The sequence below is a fragment of the Triticum aestivum genome, chromosome 4B (genome assembly GCF_018294505.1).
Source record: "Triticum aestivum cultivar Chinese Spring chromosome 4B, IWGSC CS RefSeq v2.1, whole genome shotgun sequence".
In the NCBI taxonomy this organism is placed as follows: Eukaryota; Viridiplantae; Streptophyta; class Magnoliopsida; order Poales; family Poaceae; genus Triticum; species Triticum aestivum.
The window spans coordinates 343051037-343058634 of NC_057804.1; the positions used below are offsets into that span (position 1 = coordinate 343051037).

A 7598-nucleotide genomic window follows, 5' to 3' on the forward strand; every position below is an offset into this window, starting at 1 on the left:
TGTAGATCCATGATGAAACAACACATTTCTAGCATAATAAATCTCAAAACTAAATTGGTTGGATTGTTTAATTTACACAGTTGAATCTCTATAGTTATCCTTTGAACAAAACCGACATAATTATGTTGGACCTACTCTAGCGTGGACAAACCCTCCAAGAATTGTCCGCTAAAAAAAAGATGCTGAGATCACCCCATCGGAATATGAGATCGAGAGTTCGAGACTGACATAGATTGACCGTCTCATTAACCCATCCCATGAGTATTTTTGCTGCTTTGACCAATAGTTGACCAAGGCATAAATTTTATATATCCCAACCAAAGTGTAGATTCATGATGAAGCAAGACCTTCCTAATTGGCTGCGGGTGGTTGGCGGACCGGGGTTACAGCAGAGGGGTTGAAGCACCATGGTACATCACCTACCCAGTGCGTGCATTGGTCAATGGTGACGGTGTCCGTGGACGTCGTGTTCCTCCTTGCATGCTCCGTTGTGGTGCTCCCACTCCTTCTGTCTTATTCCGGGTGAAAACTTGATCTTCGGATCAGACGGCGACGATGTTCGTGGTAGTGCCCTTCCTGGAGGCATCTTCTTTGAGTCCTCGCTCCAACCTGTCTGTCGCACATCTTCCCGGATGATCGCTCCTCGTGCTGGTGGTCTCCATCCACTCTAAGCGGATTCATTTTCTGCACATCTTATAGGTCCTTGGTAGTCATTGAGGTTGTGTGTCGGTGTCCGGCATTTGTGTATCTTGCCTTGGGTGTGTGTGGCGTGTGTTTGTATCGGTTGGTTCGATGTATGTGATGGTTGCTTTATAATATAAAGCGGGGAAACTCTTTTTAGTTTGTTAATTGGCTTCCTCAAATGGCGACGACTATACAAATATCGATGACGAGAACGTTACATGGGAGGGCGTCGGATCGCCCCTCCACGATTCTCGGATTTGGTGGTTTTTTAACCATGATATAACTTTTTACAAACAAAATTTAGTATTCCATCTGTCTCAAAATCGATTTACAAACTCCTCAAAAAATAATTACTTTCCCACCACCTAATTTAGGTGTAATGTTGTTTGCGCCAATATTTTTTAACCTCCCGCTAAAAGGTCCCAAATTAGAGTCTTTGTTCAAAAAAAGAAGCTTATATTAACCTTCCCGCTAAATACCCTTATAACAGAACCACACCACGGCGTCTTTCACGGGAGATTGGATCTGAGCTCTCGCCCCTGGTTTCTCTGTGTTGCCGGCATCATGACGGCGTCAACACAGCGAACCACACTCGAGTCAGCTGCACGGCGTCAGGTTATTCCACCCGATCTCCTCCCTTCCTGGAACCTCGGTCCTCCTCGATCTCGCCCTCCTCCATCTCCTCTACGCCCGCCGATGTGGGCCGCGTCTCCGTGTCCTCGGCCATGCCGGCGGCGGCAGCGATGCGGTCTGGCGTCGGCGCCGACGGAGTTCCCGTCTCACCGTGTCTGGACCAAGCACGACACCACCTCGGTGTTGCACGCCGCGACAATGCCCGCCCGGGCTCAAACCCCCCTCCCCCAAGAGCTCCTCCTCCTCGACGCACCGCTCTCTTCGTCCCTTGTCTCCTCCGCTCGCCACTTGATCATAGAACTAGTCAGGACAGGGGACGACATGGCCGCCGCCAAGCAGTAGCCGCCGCTATACATTGTCGTCGCCGACGACCGCCAGAGGAGCAGCTTCTCGTGCACACGCCCCATCCCGCAGAGCGCGCTCCAGCTCATGGGCTACAAGCCACGCCACACCTTCAAGGTCTGTCTTCCCCCATCTTGCTTGTCCCCCAATCTGTCAGCTCACTTCTTTTCCCTTGGGTTCAGTCTGAATCTTTAGATTAGACTCGGTATCCTACCATCTCTGCCGCATCCCTGAACCTCCATAACAAGCGATGTTGATCAGTTTTTTTGGTATTCCATACTCCTCATATCCTACTTCAATTGGCTGATGGGATCAGTCTCATAGTGTTTTTGGTTACAATTAGCGAGCGTTGTACATCTGCGTCATATCCTGCTTCAATCGGCTGAACCTACATAGTGTATTTAATTGCAGTATGATGTTCACAGCAGGGGCAGAGCTACTAGGAGCCTCCCTAATGCACAGGCATCAGGGTCGATGTTGATTTCTTGAAACGATTGTGTAGAGTTGTTTGGCCGTGCACCAGGTTAGGCTGACAGCGGTGCATCAGGTATAGGGAGAATTCCACGGCGGCCTTGTTCGGAACTGGTTCATGGGTAAGGCCAGGTCTTGTTCAGACGTGGCCAGGCCTTGGCGTAGCCTTGTGGGCTGTAGCCTTTTGGGTAGGTTTGGTGTGGCTGGGCATCAAGGCGTCAATGCCCTTAGGTGTTGTAGCGTCACGCCGACACGCGATCACTCGACGAACCACAGCGGATGGCCGACGCTGCGCTGGGATTTAGCTTTACACCTAGCATCATCCATGCTAATCCGATCAGTCACTGACCTCAGCTCCAACTCAAAGGTAGAGTATGACGTATAGATGTAGTAAATTTTAAATCTCGGGTTAACCATTGCAAAAATTGTGCTTTTAGGCGGTATCTTCTTTAGATTTTTTTAGTTCTATGTATGGGGATATTCTGAAGTTGAGAATTCAGTTCATTTACTTGACTTTATCAAATGTGGATAACCACAAGACTGGAGACGGGAGACTTTGTGTATAGTCTAATAATGTTGCAATAAGTCGCTCCATCGTCGTACTTTCCCTCCTTTTATGCAATAATTGTTCATTCCCAATTTTTCAGAAACTATTGCCAATGTACTAAGTCTTATTCAGAGATTGTCAATATTGTTGGGCGTCTCCTGCTCTCCCTCTTTTATATTTGGTTGTTTGGTCTCACACTGAAGCTGCTAGATGTAATGTGGACTCAGGGCCAGAACAGAGAAGAAGCAGAGCGGCTAGACTCAGGTGTGTGTTCAAGGCAACAAATGCCCTTTTTTCCACTGAACCACCAACACATGCTAGCTCTGCTCTTTTGATGTTCACTTACACAAAAAAGACCACACTGTATCCATACCAGTGTACGCACACAGCCCACACTGTACTACACTATTTGGGTACACACTCAGTACAATATCCTCAGCTTCTATAATGGCTTGTCTGACTGGTTATATTTGGTTTCAATGAATTGATAGGAACGCAGCCAAAAGAACGCCGATAACCGTAAGAAACAGAAGACAAATTACAAAATTGGATCAAAATCTTACTCGCAAGTAAGCTTTGAGAAGGTATGAGTCTAACTAAATATGTATGCCTCGCTGCTAAATATGGTTTCGTGTTTCAAGCATCTCATTGTTATATTACTTGCAGAGAAACTTGGAACTCACCCACACGAACGACGGAACATGGTCTAACACAGAGTCCTAGAAAGTTTACGTAAGTACACTGACTTTTGGTTATTCTATAGTTATTCAATGGTGTGCATTCGGTGTGTTTCATCATCAGCTGGGATTATTCATGCGTTGGATCGTGCTATTCTTGTTTCATCTTTTATATAGTGTCAATATTGATGCCGTACCTATAATTGTTATTTTCATTTTTAGAACAAAGCACGTCAAGAGGTTCAAAACAAAGAAACTGAAACTGAAGGTCCACTTTCAAGTGAGCAGAAAAACAATATTTTCCAGACCTCATACAAACACACTCTGAAATGCAAGTCATCGCAGCCTCGTGGATATGGATACATGGCCAAACGTTCAACTGGTTCTTAAAGATTTCGTATCCAGATTGAAGAGCAAGCCTATAGCATCCACCCAGCAGCAAAACTCTGAGCTCAGCCAACAGGCAACGAATTACAAGATCAACTACAAGCTGAACATGCAAACACACAAGAGAGGATTAACTTGGAGCGTGCTGAGAGAGAACACTTGAGGAGAGGTTAAAAGAAGAGTGTGCTGAAAGGGAAAGATTGTTGGAAGAGGAGCGAACATCAAGACTGGAATTTGAAAAAAACATGATGACAAAGTTTGTAGCATTGCCAACAGATGGGAACCCAATAGGTGATTACAGTCATATGCTTGTGATCTTGTAAGATTTATGTTGCTTACTTGCATTGCTAAAAGTGCACTTGTATTTACAGGTGCCTAATGATTGACAAAGAAAATAGTAACCCAAACTTGCAAAATACTCTTTTATAGAGATCTAGTCCTAATAAGACTCTAGGTTCAAGGCCAATTATTATTTCTTCAAATGCGCTCATACAAGCTGCAACAAGGAATTCTTGAATGTTTAAAGCAATGGTAAGTCACAGCCGTACTTTCTCTTCATGTTCACTTGCATTTTATACGTCATTGGCATTCATAATTAGCTAGCTGCTTCTTCTCTTTCACCATGTGTTTTTGCTGCATCGAGTTAGAACTTAAAAAAATGAATATGTGCTAGCTAGGGACATGAACTTAACTGAAACTATACATCGAGCCACAACTTAAATCAATAGCAGAACCTTTTAGTAGATGTACTTGTGCTTATGCTTTAGACATTTACACTTGTGCTTTGGCGATAGTTCCTTTTAACTATGGGGCTGGAATAATTGTATGGCATATGTTATGTTGGACTCATTAACTAGAACTTTTTTTATTTCTTGATTGCATGATTCAAAGAACTAGCTGGCCTGGACTCTAGATCACAGACCGTTTAGTCTTCGAAATTAATTAGGATGGCTAAATTACATCTGAGTTTCATTTGATGGATATTTGCTACGAGAATTATGAACTTTATGAATCTACATATTATACGTATGGTTTTGAATATTGTAATTGAATGCATGTATTTTTTTTACGGTTGCAATATGCTACAACCAACTTTCGGTTGCCACATGTTAGCACCACTAAAAAAAGTGTTGCGTCATATCTCAGTCGTTAAGCCTACCTATTTTGTTACACCAGGATGTTGTAACGGATCACTTCATATTGTCGCAATAGCTTGGCACCACAAAATGTTTCACGATGCGATAATTGTTTTGTGCCACCAAAGTAATTTTTGTTGAAATAGAGTATCACCACGGAAATTATAAATTGACGCAATAGTTTCTCGCTACAAACATTTCACCTGTTGTGATACCCATTTATCACCACCAAAACAAGTATATTGCAATTTCTTGTTACGACGACTGAAATATTTGTTGCCATAAGTTAATGCCACAAGTGTAGTGGGTCATGGCAACATGCCTAATGCCGCGAAAACAAGGATTGTTGCCATAGTTTATTGCCACAACTGTAGTGGGTCGTCGCAAGATGCCTAATGCTACGATAACAAGGATTGTTGCCATAGTTTTTTGCCACAAGTGTAGTGGGTCGTGGCAGCATGCCTAATGCCATGAAAACAAGGATTGTTGCCATAGCTTATTGCCATAGTTGACTATTGCCATAGAAGAGTAATGCGCCATGAAACGGGCGTCGTTGGCATAGGTTGTTGCCACAAATGTCTATCACCACGAGATATCAGGCGTCACGATTCGTTTCATGTTGCATTAAAGCTATATCCACAAATGTAATTGTGGCATCAAGTGAGTGTTGCCACGGGAAAACATGTGGCAACTTCCCACATGGATGTTGCAATAGCACACTTTATTGCCACGATTGCTTTTTCGTGAAAATAACCTATTACCATGCATCCAGTCACAACGTCTACCAACGAATGTCATTTTGTGGCAATATGTACTTATCGCCACGAAACGTCATGTATTGCGACAAACGATTTTGTTGCAATAGACCTGGATCCTTGTAGTGTTGGAAGTTTCTATACCTAGAAAACTTAACGATGAGTGGGAACCTACTATAAAGATTAAAATTAAAGATCATGAGTGTTATGCTTTGTGTGATTTGGGTGCTAGTATTTTCACGATTCCGAAAACTTTATGTGATATTCTAGGTTTTCATGATCTTGATGATTGCTCTTTAAATTTGCACCTTGCGGATTCCATCATTAAAAAGCCAATGGGAAGGATTAATGATGTTCTCGTTGTTGCAAATAGGAATTTGGTGCCCGTAGATTTTACCGTTCTTGATATAGATTGCAATCTTTCATGTCCTATTTTTCTTGGTAGACCTTTCCTTAGAAAGATTGGTGCGATTATTGATATGAAGGAAGGGAATATTAGATTCCAATTTCCATTAAGGAAAGACATGGAGCACTTTCCAAGAAAGAAAGTCAAATTACCTTATGAATCTATCATGCGAGCTACTTATGAATTGAGTGCCAAAGATGGCACTACTTAGATCTATCCTCGCTTTTATGCCTATCTAGGGGCGTTAAATGATAGCGCTAGTTGGGAGGCAACCCAATTTTATTTGTGTTTTTTGTTTTTTCTTCTGTTTAGTAATAAATTTTGCATCTACCTTCTGTTTAGATGTGTTTTTATGTTTTAATTAGTTTTTGTGCCAAGTGGAACCTATAGGATAACCTATGGTGATAGTTAATTTGATTCTGCTGAAAAACATAAACTTTGCGCGCACGAAAATAATTTTAGTAATTCACATAAACATGCTTTTGCGTTGATTATTTATGATGTAGATCAATAGACAAATTTACAAGTACTTTCTATTTTTGTAGGATTTTTAGTGTTCCAGAAGTATTCGAGAGTTACAGATTTTCACAGACTGTTCTGTTTTTGACAGATTCTGTTTTTGTGTGTGTTGTTCGCTTATTTTGATGCATCTATGGCTAGTATTAAGTGGTATGAACTATAAAAAAGTTGAAATACAGTAGGTTTAACCCCAATATAAATAAATAATGAGTTCATTACAGTATCTTACGTGGTGGTTTTTCTTTCTTTCACTAACGGAGCTTATGAGATTTCCTGTTAAGTTTTGTGTTGTGAAGTTTTGAAGTTTTGGGTAAAGATTTGATGGACTACGGAATAAGGAGTAGCAAGGGCCTAAGCTTGGGGATGCCCATGGCACCCCAAGACATTCAAGAATAGCCAAAAGCCTAAGCTTGGGGATACCCCCGGAAGGCATCCCCTCTTTCGTGTTCGTTCATAGGTAACTTTACTTGGAGCTATATTTTTATTCGCCACATGATATGTGTTTTACTTGGAGCGTCTTGTATGATATTAGTCTTTGATTTTTACTTTAACACAATCATCCTTGCTGTACATACCTTTTGGGAGAAACCCACTTAATTGGAATTTATTAGAATACTCTATGTGCTTCACTTATATCTTTTGAGCTAGATAGTTTTTGCTCTAATGCTTTACTTATATCTTTTAGAGCACGGCAGTGGCTTAATTTTGTAGAAATTGTTAGTCTCTCATGCTTCACTTATATCATTTTGAGAGTCTCTTAGAACAACATGGTATTTGCTATGGTTATAAAATTGGTCCTAGAATGATGAGCATCCAAGTTGGGTATAATAAAAACTATCATAGGAAGTGAATTGGATGCTATGATCAATTTGATACTTGATAATTGTTTTGAGATAAGGAGGTAGTGATATTAGAGTCATGCTAGTTGGGTGATTATGAATTTAAAGAATGCTTGTGTTGAAGTTAGCAAGTCCTGTAGCATGCACGTATGGTGAAAGTTGTGTAACAAATTTGAAACATGAGGTGTTCTTAGATTATGCA

The 7598-nt window shown here is 41.5% G+C and overlaps 1 long non-coding RNA gene across 3 annotated transcripts; it reads left to right on the plus strand.

The window, feature by feature from the left end:
• Positions 1-1195: 1195 nt before the first annotated feature.
• On the plus strand, positions 1196-5416 carry LOC123092132 (uncharacterized). 3 transcript variants are annotated; one of them, XR_006444282.1, is made up of 6 exons: positions 1196-1299; positions 2778-2941; positions 3169-3261; positions 3344-3409; positions 3577-4032; positions 4113-5416. It is a non-coding gene; the product is annotated as an uncharacterized lncRNA (long non-coding RNA). The 3 variants fall into 3 exon arrangements; XR_006444281.1 differs by having other exon boundaries at positions 1212-1776; XR_006444280.1 differs by lacking the exon at positions 1196-1299 and having other exon boundaries at positions 1783-2941.
• The last annotated feature ends 2182 nt before the right edge of the window (positions 5417-7598 follow it).